Source organism: Empidonax traillii, unplaced genomic scaffold (assembly GCF_003031625.1).
Source record: "Empidonax traillii isolate 1590-97213 ecotype Southwest subspecies unplaced genomic scaffold, ASM303162v1 scaffold4:size3804566, whole genome shotgun sequence".
Lineage (NCBI taxonomy): Eukaryota > Metazoa > Chordata > Aves > Passeriformes > Tyrannidae > Empidonax > Empidonax traillii.
The window spans coordinates 2754795-2766570 of NW_020955197.1; the positions used below are offsets into that span (position 1 = coordinate 2754795).

At 38.1% G+C, this 11776-nt stretch overlaps 1 long non-coding RNA gene across 1 annotated transcript in view; it reads right to left on the reverse strand.

The window, feature by feature from the left end:
* The window catches only part of LOC114054701, a 20819-nt gene extending 10947 nt beyond the window's left edge, over positions 1–9872 (reverse strand). The window contains exons 1-2 of the long non-coding RNA XR_003570555.1: positions 9574–9872; positions 5479–5566 (exon numbers count right to left, since the gene is read on the reverse strand). This is a non-coding gene — a long non-coding RNA (uncharacterized LOC114054701). The remainder of the gene's footprint in view (positions 1–5478; positions 5567–9573) is intronic.
* Positions 9873–11776: the final 1904 nt, after the last annotated feature.

The following is an 11776-nucleotide window of genomic DNA, read 5'->3' on the forward strand; positions in this document are numbered from 1 at the left end:
AGTTTTTGAGTGAATTCAAACTTAATCTTGCACTGTACAGCAACTGATAGCATGAGGCTGAAACACGTCTTTTTGATGACAGTGGTACTTGATTTGGCTGAAAGAGGAAGAGAAGGTGAAGCACCATGGGCAAAAACAGTGATACAGAAACGATTCAGAAACAAATAAGAAAACACCTGACAACTTACAGTGGTATTAATAAATCAGTGGGATGGGAAAGAAGCTGCCATATCCATTATTTGAATATACTTGACCACTTGAGGTACAATGCAAAGAGTATCTTGCTCTGCTTCTAGGTTCACAATCTCTTCCACTCCCTTAGCAATTCAGCTGCAATTAGCTAGTGAGTTCAAAACTTATTCAGACATGTACACAGCCTTTCTGTGACCAAAAAAACTCTGTTTCTTGGAAGTCAGGGTAGAAAAAAGCAACAAAGAATAAGCTTGATGTAGTGCCTTAATTTTTATATGGAGTTGTGGCAGTAATAGAGGTAGGCTGCGTATCCAGCTCTTATAGATGTGATTACGTCAACCAAACTTAACTTCACTGGCAAAAGATCTTAGTTTAAAAGTCTATGACTGAATTTTGAACTTGTGGCAAATAACTGCGTCATCACATCCAAAAAGGTAAGGAAAGCCAGCCTAAGTCACTTGACAATATACAAAAGACTAGCTAAAACAAAATTTATAATTTTTTTACTGTAATTTTTCTTCATGTTTTACTTCTTCCTATCAAAGATCACAAGTATTTCAGAACAAGGCTTTTTGACATAACTTCTAGGAGAACCATACTGGTGCAGACTTGAGTCTCATTATCCTGATACATAATTTTGCTGAATGTGAGGGACTTTAGAGTTTAGATTGTCACCAGCTTAGGACAGAGGTTGTAAATAGAAATGATTTCTTCACTACACAGTATCAGCTTTGATGTTGCAGCTGTTCGGACTTTGCTTTATTTCTCTATGACATTTAATGTTTTCAAATGATAATTTGAAGACAGTCTCATCTGCCTAAACCTAAATTATGATGCCTTAAATAATGTCAATTGCCATTATCATTCTTCTTTTGGTTCAGTCATGGTGGTGCAAAACATTCACAAGCCTTCTCTAAAGGCAAATAGGTTTAAGGACAACAAATCCCTCAGAAAGGCTGACTACTCTTATGCAGCTTTCCATTGACCATGTTCCCCAGCTACTTATAAGGGAAGTGTTTTTCTGGTAATAAGGACGGAAAACAGCTAGCCCAACAGTGCAGAACCAGAAGACTGGCTGCTCATATAGGACAGGATTAAAATAATAATGTTCTCTCATGTTTTAGAGCTTTGAGATGTTCAAACTCTAGACTTCAGTGTGGACTGAAGGATAGCCAAGCTAGTTTTTAGTAGAATAATGAATGAAGCAACTGCTTACTACCCACAGCTTGTTGGTAGGGTATTTACTCTGCGTGGGACCACAGGAAGGAATACTCAGAGTTTGCACCTCAGCTTAGACCCTTTCAAGCTTGTGTACCTCTGGAACATACTGCAGTCTCCTCTAAATTAGATGTACATGTTACCTGCATGGGAAAAACCAGTCCTTTCAGAAAAAAAAGAAAAATCAAAACAACTGTTGGCAAAAAGTTGAACCTGTGTGAACAAATAAAAAAGCAGTGGCACAAGCATCAGGTCTTTGGTCACAAGAAATTGGCTATTGTGTTTTCATTTGTAACAGATAAATCTGTCATACCTAAACCTCACTGTCTTCTTTTCTTTTCCTGTTTTACATGGCTGTTTCCCAACAAGAAAAGACCTTCACTCCAGAAACTCATGGCCAATACAGTAATTAACTGTGCTGAAATGCACGACTGCAGTCAAGCAGCATCCTATCCTGGCCTTCCACTTAGATGTTTTTGCATCTTCCCCGCTCATGACAGAAGGAGTCTTATCCATTCTTTTTAATTTCAGACCTCCTGCTGCTACCCTTGATTGTAGATGCAGCTTTGTATTTCTCATCAAAATCCTCTTCAGGCCAAGAAGCAGAAAGTGGGATTTGTAAAGTGGAGATTTATTCTATAAATATGGGAGGACCATGTAGACAATCATAACGATACATTTCCACCTCCTTCCAGTAGATCTTTCCAACTTCTGCTGCAACAGCTACTAGTTGACCATGCAGAAAGCAAAAACCAACGAAGACTGAACGTATATGACTGAAAAGTGTCATTAGAATTAAGCTCAGGTCACTCTTTTCTTCCTTCAGTTGTTTTGCCTGTATTGTCAGTCTTGTACAAAATGAGTATCTATTTCTCATCTGTCCCTCCTTGCGTTGTTCTTTGGAGCAGGATACACTTTTACCTTGTGCAGTGGGTGTTTTCAAACTTCATCATCCAAAATATTTAATATCTAGAAATCTGATGGCCATCATCCTTCTCTACCTTTTAGCAGCCCAATCTAAAGAAATTCGCATGTTAGATATATGTTAACAGGGAACAAACAAAACTTAATTACACGCAATGACCCTTAGTATAGATTAGATGGACAATGTCCTCAGGCACATGGTGTGAATCTTGGGGTTTCCTGTGCAAGGCCAGGAGTTGCACTCAATGACACTGATGTACCCCTTCCATCTCAGCATATTCTATGATTCTATGACTATTGAAGTGTAATTAAGCTTTGCAGTGATGCTAACATAAATTTGAGCAATATATTTCTAAAACCCCACTCCTTTTTCTCCTGTTTTATGTGCTTTGCCATGCCAAGGCTTTAAACAGAGTGCTAAGGAGCATGACACCACTTCAATAAAGCTTTCAGTTGTAAAAACACTCACTACTTTAACCATGGAGCATCCAGGTCTATCAGTGCCTGTCTGCTTGAAACCTAATATGTATAGACAGTGCCAAAACACTTAACATCTTGTAAAACTGAGATATAGCTCAGTTGTTAGTAAAGTCTCACTTAATACAGTTGATCAATCATAGCTTTGCCAGTCCTACGTGCACTGCCAGGAAGCCATCCTATATGCATTTCTTGGTACATCCTGGGAGACAGCTCATTTGGCAATGCTGCTGTACTACTGCCTGCAGTGGTTGTGGAAAGCTTATACCTTTAGGGAAGGTTATACCTTCCCACTAAGATGGTGCCAAGACCACAAATTATTGTCTAGGTGTCTTGTGGATGAAAGTTACTGAGTATCTAGCCAACAATCTCCAGAGATGATGGCATTGGGCTCTCTCAGAATGGGTATTAAAAACTCCCAAGATCTGGGTCAATTTTTTTTCTTGACACATAACACTAAGGCTTTTAATGGAACTAGATGCAACTGATATTGAACAAATAATATCAGGTAGGACTTTGCATAGGTGTTGCCACTGTGTACATATTGCGTAGGTACACCCATATACTGTGCCTACTGTATCTGTAGTTGTACTACAATATAAGTTTTCTCTTACCAGAGCTCATTTTAGGCAGAAACACTGAGTAATTTACATGGCAAATGTGGGGTTTACCCCATTAGGTGGTTTAAGATGCTGAGATTAACTTACATATATACTGCAGTTTTTCTACCACTACAGACTCCTAGTATTAGCAGTTTTGGATCATTAGTTGCCACAGTTAGCAGACAGATATCTATTATTTAAGTTAACACTCATAAATTTCCCCTTTTCAGAGTACTTCAAAACAAATTTCGGTTTTATAAGCTTTTATGAGTGATTTAAAAATTGTTTCAGTAAAACATTTTTTAAGTGTCATTGTATAAGAAAGTTGCTTAAGAGTATGGGAAAAATGTGGTACAAGAGAAATGCAAATCTGCATAAGCCTCATTGTGATTTAACCCTTTTAGAACTGAGAGTAGCATAAAGGGCTTGACTTTTTTTTTCCGTGCAAATGTATATAGACTGCACACAGTAAACCCCTCATTTATACCACGGCCTTGACAAAAAAGTGTTCAATTAATCTACAAAATGTAGAGTCATCATCTCAAAAAAGTAATTCACTTCTTTAAAAACTAGGAGGAAAATAAATATGATGCAGTAAAATTGTTGAGTAGAGGAATCTATCTGGACATTTCACAAAACATTTCATTATGCTGATAATTCCCAGAAGTGCTCTCAAGAGTGCTTTAAGCTGAGGATTACTGCACTGGATCTGATGGACTTTTTTGTAGCTCCTTTAAAAGGCAGTGAACCGTTTTTCTATTTTATTTAAATAATGCCCCTTAAAATGGATTTTTAGAGGTATAATAACTCCTTAAGAGTCAGTTATGCTAAACAGTTTCTCTTGATAGAAATGTTGTAAAACTCGTTAACTGCACAATTTCAGATGCTGGCTTGGTGAACACTAACTGACATGTGAATGGCCAGAGTTTGTAAAATAAATTGAAATAGTTGTTGTATCACACAGCTAGCAATGCACGAGTTGTAAGTCACAAGGGGCTCAAACCTGACAGAAAATTACTTCAAGATGAATGAAAAGTGCTTGTTTCTCTTTATTAGTTTTTAGAGAACAATGAAAATGTTGAATTGTTTACAGAAGGGTTGATTAAATGTGGTCAGTAGGGCCGTGTCCTTACTGCTGTTAGCCTTCCCAGCACCCAGCTCTTTCCCTCCACCCCATGCATCTTCTTACAGACTATAATGGTCACACATCTGTGTGTGAAATGTGCTCATTTTGACATTCCTCTGCTGCTCTGAGCTGTTGAGGCCTTTGTTAGGTAAAACACTGTTGTCAAGCCTAACAAGCAGGTCATGCAATTTACTGGACACTGCAGCAGAGAATAGCCCTGCTATTCTGCATCTAACAATGCTTGGTTCAATATCGAAATACATATGTATTTTTTTTCTTTGTTTGGCCCTGATACTTTCAATATTTTGAAGAAATGCATATTTTGCATTAAAAAAAAAAAATCTGAAATGGGCTTGACATCACAGCACACAGTCCGTTTTATTCTTTTTTGTTAGATATATTGCAGTGGGAGAGGGGAAAAGAGACTTCAGCTGTCCTTTTCTGAGCTAAATTCATTTTCTATGTTGTACTAAAGGCACAAAGAAGAGATGCATCGTGCCACACCATATTCTAGCAGATTATTTGGTCTGCTTTCAAAGCAATTCAAATTAAGGCCACTTTAGGAGAAGTGGTATTTGCACAAGATGGCAACAACAGAAAATGTCCCTTTGAGGCAGTGACTTTAAAAACATCTTAAAGATCAGGTTCATTTAGCAGCAATCAGGAGAATAAAAACCACTGGGTATGTTACTATGGCTGTTGAACAAAATTGTCTTTTTTTTTGTTTTCCATCCTATTCCATAGCTTTCATCCCTTCCCCCTCTTCCCCAGAAGAAAAATCAACTACTACTGTGCAAGGGTTTGAATGCTATTTGTGGCAATCTGTCACTTTGCATAGTGTTCCACCCTGATGTGAAAGCAGGATTTTCTTTTTTTTCTATCTGCAGAACATGCTTTTCCAGGCCTATTATGTGTATAAACAATGGCATATGTAATTACCTTTCTGGGATGACAATTATTTCCCTGCATAACAACTGAAGTTAAGGCAATCGATCTTGCTGCCCCCCACCTTCAAATAAAGGCTATCCTAAATATCAAACAAAAAAAATCATTTTGGGATGAAATCAAGGCTTCTTATGTCAGCCTAGTAAGGGACAGATACTATCACTACAGCCTCTAAATGTCAGCATGATCTTTTTTTTTTTTCCAAGCAGTAATTGCTTTACATTTTGTTTCAGATTGAGTCATTTCAACCTTTGCCTATAAGCCAGTTTTGGCACCCCACCTCCTTATACTGAAAACTTTTGCACTTTTGCTAAGGCGGATTTCCTTGGCAATTCTGTGGGTAAGAAAATACCATACCTGTCATGTCAAAACTGTTGGAGGGTGCGAAACGCTGACTTTCTTGTCTTGCTTCAAGCTACAGGAGGTTATTTAGAGTGGTGGGCTGAAAGAGTGAGGGATGAAGGAGAGGTTTTTTTTCCCTTTCCCCCATTGTGTCCATCTTGCTGTGTATGATTACAGTCCTCAATGGACAAGAAACATCCATGCCTTCAGCTGGACAGGTCTGGGCAGATCTGCCTATAGACAGATCTGTCATTTTTTCTCTGTATCTCGCAGTTTAACCTACCTCAAGGTTTCCACTGTTGTTTTAAATCAAGGGCCTGATCCTACAAAGCAGCATGGCTACGTTTGTGATTAGAATTCAGATCAGACTAAGCTAACCTAGACCCCTTACCACTGAGTAAGGATGGTCCCATTCCTGGTCCTCTGTTCAGAGACCCAGAGATGCTTTTTGCTTCCTCCAGAGACAGCCATGCATGGCTAGAGCTGACACAGGCAACGGTGGCCCAGCAGCAGCTAGGAACTGTACCTGATGTAATTCAGGCTCATCAGAGCAGCCTCATCAATAAGCTGATATCAAAATACCAGTGCAGAACTACCCATCCATACATTTACAAAAACAACCTAAACTACATTTTGTGCCTGGAGAAGAGGAGGGTATAATACCGGTGCTACAATGAAAGTCGCACAGCAGCATGTTTCTTTTTCATTGTTACAAATTGAATTCACAAAAGGCAAAATCTGTTTATCAGCAACAACATATGCATGTCTTGCATCCTTTCTCAATCAAGCTTAAGCAAGGGCTTTTCTGAGTCTTTAGTATGCACTTAATTCTCAGGAAATAGGGTCAAACTGAAGTGGATTTGTGCAAGTTCTTTTTGCACCTGACAATGTTGTTATCAATGTGCCTAACAAGGTAGTCCTAATGCAAACATAACTAAATGAAGGGTGTTTTAATGATGAACCCTTCATTCTCTTCCATGCTACATGCACTAGGAGACTGGCTGCATGAACACCCTTCGTGTGTTATGTGCTTATAAAAACTAAAGAACAAAGGCCAAGAAAAAGCACACACAAAACATAAACTTAAAACCTAAGTAGTGCACATTTCCTTAGGGCATATATACAGGTCTTTTATTAACTGGCACACACTTCAGTTTTCCCTTTATCTTTGTCAGAAAAGACACTGCACAGAAAGAAAAAAGTAGATTAAAATGTTAAAAATTTCCTTTCTTTCCCTTCTTCTCTCCAGTTCCTGTGCTGAAGGGACAGTAAGCATCAAACATACATAGCTACATGCGTTCTCCTGCCCAGGGACAGCATCAGCATATTAATTGAACCTAACGCTGTGAACAGATTTCTGGAATTTATATCTGGTGATGATGTCAACAGAGGGGAATAAGAATTAGCAAAAGTCATTCAGTTTTGTCTGTCTGGTAATGGATAAAAGAGAAACAAAAATCACCTACAAAATGGAAATCACAAACAGCTCTGCTGGGGAGTACAAACACAACTTTGAAACTTTTCTTTCTTTTCCTTTCAATAGACATGAACATCATGAGTCAAAACAGGGGAAATATTAATCCTGACACCAGGATCTTTCTCTAACTCTTTTCCTTGTCAGTTTGAGTAGGTGGTTTTGGAGTTAACCCAAGTGCTGATTCCATCATTGTTTCAACAGTTAATGAGCTTTCTCTAACCAAAAAAAAAAAAAAAAAAAAAAAAAAAAAAAAAAAAAAAAAAAAAAAAAAAAAAAAAAAAAAAAAAAAAAAAAAAAAAAAAAAAAAAAAAAAAAAAAAAAAAAAAAAAAAAAAAAAACCACATTTTCTTTGTCTTGGAGATAGTTCTGAGGGCCATGTTCACCTCTGAGTCTGTGCAAAGAATATCTCTATAAGGTTTGAGCTGAGATCTGTTAATGGGAAAGAGAAATAGGGTATACTGTGAGATGACAACACCCTAAGGTGGTGATACTAGAAGCTAGTGTTACTTGGCATCTATCTTCACTTACATATACCTTCCTTCTATACCTCCTTTCCTAAGGGGATCTCAAAACACTTTACTTGCATAAATCAGGAGTCCTAGCCTTATTCTGGAATGGAAAAGTATTATCACACTTGTTTTAAGGTGAATACACTGAAATACAGGGAAAAAAATGTCATTATCAACAATAACAAAAAGTTGTTGCTAAAGTTGAAAATAGAACAGATCCAGACTACAGATAAACAGATCCCTGCCTTTTCTGTTTCATCCTGTTATGGGTAGAGAGTAATATCCAAAAGTCACTGAGTTATACTGTTCATATGTATTTAATCAGACCTGTTTACAGGATCAAGATACAGCTGTGAAGCCATCCTTCTCTGCAAAAAGATGTAAAATATGTGACTTTTATCTGGATTGCTTTCCTAGGAAATTTGGTCAGAAAGATAAGTTAAAAGTTCTAAGAGATCTGAGAGGTTCAGGTTCTGAGATCTTTCTAATAGAAAGGCCTGTTTGGGAGCTTTGTATTCAATATTGTTCATTTTCCTTTGTGAAAATGTGATGGCTTTATCTCCCCTAATCTACCCTCTAAAACTGCGAGTGGTTTCTTTAAGTAGTATTGTTCTTTTCCTGGTTACATTAGTATTATGAGGTTTTGTCTGATGAACAGAGCAAATACTGCTTCTCACTTGTTTTCATAGTTTCAGCTTCTGTAAAATGCCATGGATTACAGTAATACTGTTTTTCTGTAAGACACCAGGACTTCCTATAAGGAAGCCCCCCTTAATAAGCACAGACACCTTGTTACTTTTATTTCATCTCAGAGTATGTCCAATTCAGCAGTCACTGAATTCAGTCTTATCTGTTCAGATGTTGGGCTTTGACAAACTGCATAAACCCGTCATTGAGGGGAGGACATGTTATAGTTACTAGTCAGGATGTTACAACTTTCCTCATTGTTTATTGCAGATAGGGTAAAGTAGCACAAGCAGAGATAGAGAAGATGAAAGCAAGGTTAGTTAAACACTGAGCTACTTTGTGCTTAAAAAGAGTGATAGTGTCAGGCCAATAGTTCAAAGGTTCAGTGCAAATGCTCTTTGACTATTTGGTTTTTCAGTTGTAAGACTGGTCAGTGGAGAGATACCAAACATCCATGAAAGACAAACTCAAATTCTTCAGAGGAACACCACACGCATAAAAAGTGGCCGCTCTTCCTTCACACACTGATACTTAAAAATTTAAACTTTTTTGACCACTATAAACATTATTTCTGATTTCCTTTGCCTTTGAGTTGCAGGTGGTTTATGTCTTCCCATGGCCCTTTTATTCCACTTTTCTTATCAGGAATTACTTACACAGTAATTCAAATCCAATTTCAATATTGACTACTAGGTTGAAAGTTCTGTGTCAAATTCTGGCTCTCCAGCGTTTTCTGGTTCCATTAAGAACTTATGAAACATTAAGACTTAGGAAAAACAAGGGAAAAAATATCTAGTGAGTGATGTTAGTGAGTCAATTATGCTTGTGTTGCATGGTCCTCTAAGGTCACATTAAACTTGTATTGCTCCTAGTACTTAAAAAGGAACATTTCTATTAAAAATTAAAGCAGGTGAAGAGTGTCTATAGTGCATAAGATAAAATTTATGGTTTTTCTTTCTATCTGGCAGCAGATCACAGCTCTGTCCATCTGTACAGAGCATATATCCCTCTTGCACAATTTCACCAGTATGGCTAGGCAAGCACTAAATAACCTTCTTTGGGGCTGATCTTTACCTTTTTCTGCAGGAAAGCTCTGCTGAATCCCAGCAGTCACTTGGCCCCAGTATCCAGCCAGCTGGAAAGATGGTGCTGGGAGAAACTTCTTTGGTGATGCTGTATGGTGGTGCTTTTCATCAAGTGCAAGGACAACCCTGGCCAGGTCAAGCTTAGAACAGGATACGTGACGGTATGAAGCCATAGGTGCAGTTGGAGTGACATAAGTGATGAATTTTTCCTCTAGGGTTGAGCATCACTGCCAGCTTGGCCTTAACAGGACAGTGAGGTGCTTCCAGTCAGCTCCCTGTGTTACAGTTTCCTAGACATAGAGAGCAGATGTCTTCATCCTGTGTTTGTACAGCAATGAGCACAGAGGGATGCTGTCCTCTGGCTGCTGCACAGTGTCCCACTTCAAATATTTAAAGTAATGCATGAACACTCAGTACTGAGCTTGCCAGTATTGCAGAAAACTGTCCCTCACAATGGCCTACAGTCCATAATTAAAAACCTATTCCACTGACACCTTAAATTTCTGCTTTGGAGAGTAGCCAGGGAAAAGCTCCACTATATCAGCAATTTGTCTCCCTTCTCTGTATTGCAGCTTTCCTTTGTAACACAGATAGATATGACCACTGAAAAAAGTGAGCTGGTGGATGTATTTGTGTCTTCTGCTTTTGCAATCATTTTATGCTCTACCCAGAGGTACCTTTAAAAAGAATATCCTTTTGCCTCTACTTTACATCCCTCCTGGTGAATGCTCTCGTGTGGCCTGAGCAATTTCTCTGGTGTTCTCCTCTGATCAGTCTTATTTTGGTTAAATGTGGGACTAAAAATTAAAACTGTTCAGGCTGATGATGTTCAGTGTATGGAAAGAATCTCATATTCTTCTATTTAGCAACGTCACTGAAGGTGATAATGGTGTGTCATGGTCTTGTGTGCAGCTGCTTGACAGATGGCTAGAAAAATTAACTAATATTCTGATATCACTTGGAAGGAGAAATAATTGGCTCTGTCAGGCTTGGAAAAAATCACCCTACTTTCCTTTTCTACCTCGGTATTTATTAGGGTTTTCCCAAGTTATTCTTGTGTCACTAATCTCATCTGAAAAAACTAGATTCACTGTTCTGAATCTGGAATTAAGTTGATAATAAAGTTAAAAAATCAAATTTATCTGAATTGTATATGTATGTACACTGAATGGTCTGGCTGATATTCTTGGGACAGGTCTACTTCTCCAAATTTTTGTACTACAATTCTGTTACCTGTGAGCCAAACGTTACTCTCACTTTTGGAAGTCCTTGTCTGGCAGGCTGCACAACTCTGATTTTTTTGAGAGAAGTTCTGTATTAAAACTTTCAGTGTTCCCAAAAAGCAGAATCTTCCTCTTCCTGTGAAATTTCATATCTTCAATGTGCCTCGTAACACCAGGCATTAAGAAAAATATATCAATATTTTAAGATGATACCAAGCACTTGGGTCTTTAGGTTTCGAAGATGGTATAACCTATAGATCTGAAGAGATTTGAGGTGTAGTAAGAGTCAAATAAAGATCCAGGAGATAATGTTTTTTATTGTTTGAGTGGAAAGCTTGATAAGGTTTGTCAAGTAAACAACCAGCATTTTTACATTAAAATTATGAAGGAAGCAACAATTACAATTACTAACTCTCTTGTATGTCAGAAAAGGTAAGGTCTCTAGTATCAGCCAGACTGTTTTCCTTCCTAAGAATTCACTCAGTGTCTCCTCTGTCCCTGGATGCCACTTTCAGTTTACAAAAGTAAGTCTGGAGTCTCCTTCAAATGCTGAAGTTGTGACTAATTTTGCCAGTAAAGCAGGCTGGACCCCTTGGCAGAGTTTGCTCTGCCATCCCCTACGAGGCTTCCGGCCTTTTGGCCTTTGGTCCATTCCTTGTCAGGGTCAGGAGGCTCAAGATCTCATTGGCACCAGAAGCCATAAATACTGGTCCTGTAACAGCAATAGCAAGGCAGAAATGAGTACAACAGATGACACCAAAAAAGTAATTTTATTTAAGAAAATAGCCATTCATATTTAAATTTTAAAGGTAATAGTACTGGAACTTTAAATTACAGCTTTCAGTGGCTTCACACTGAATCTCTCAATTACTCTTTGTAACTCCCCAGAGCATGTGTGCTGTGACATTGATATTGCTGTTTAAATCAAAAATTACATCTGTGTACACCATGCAGGGATCCTGCCTGTCT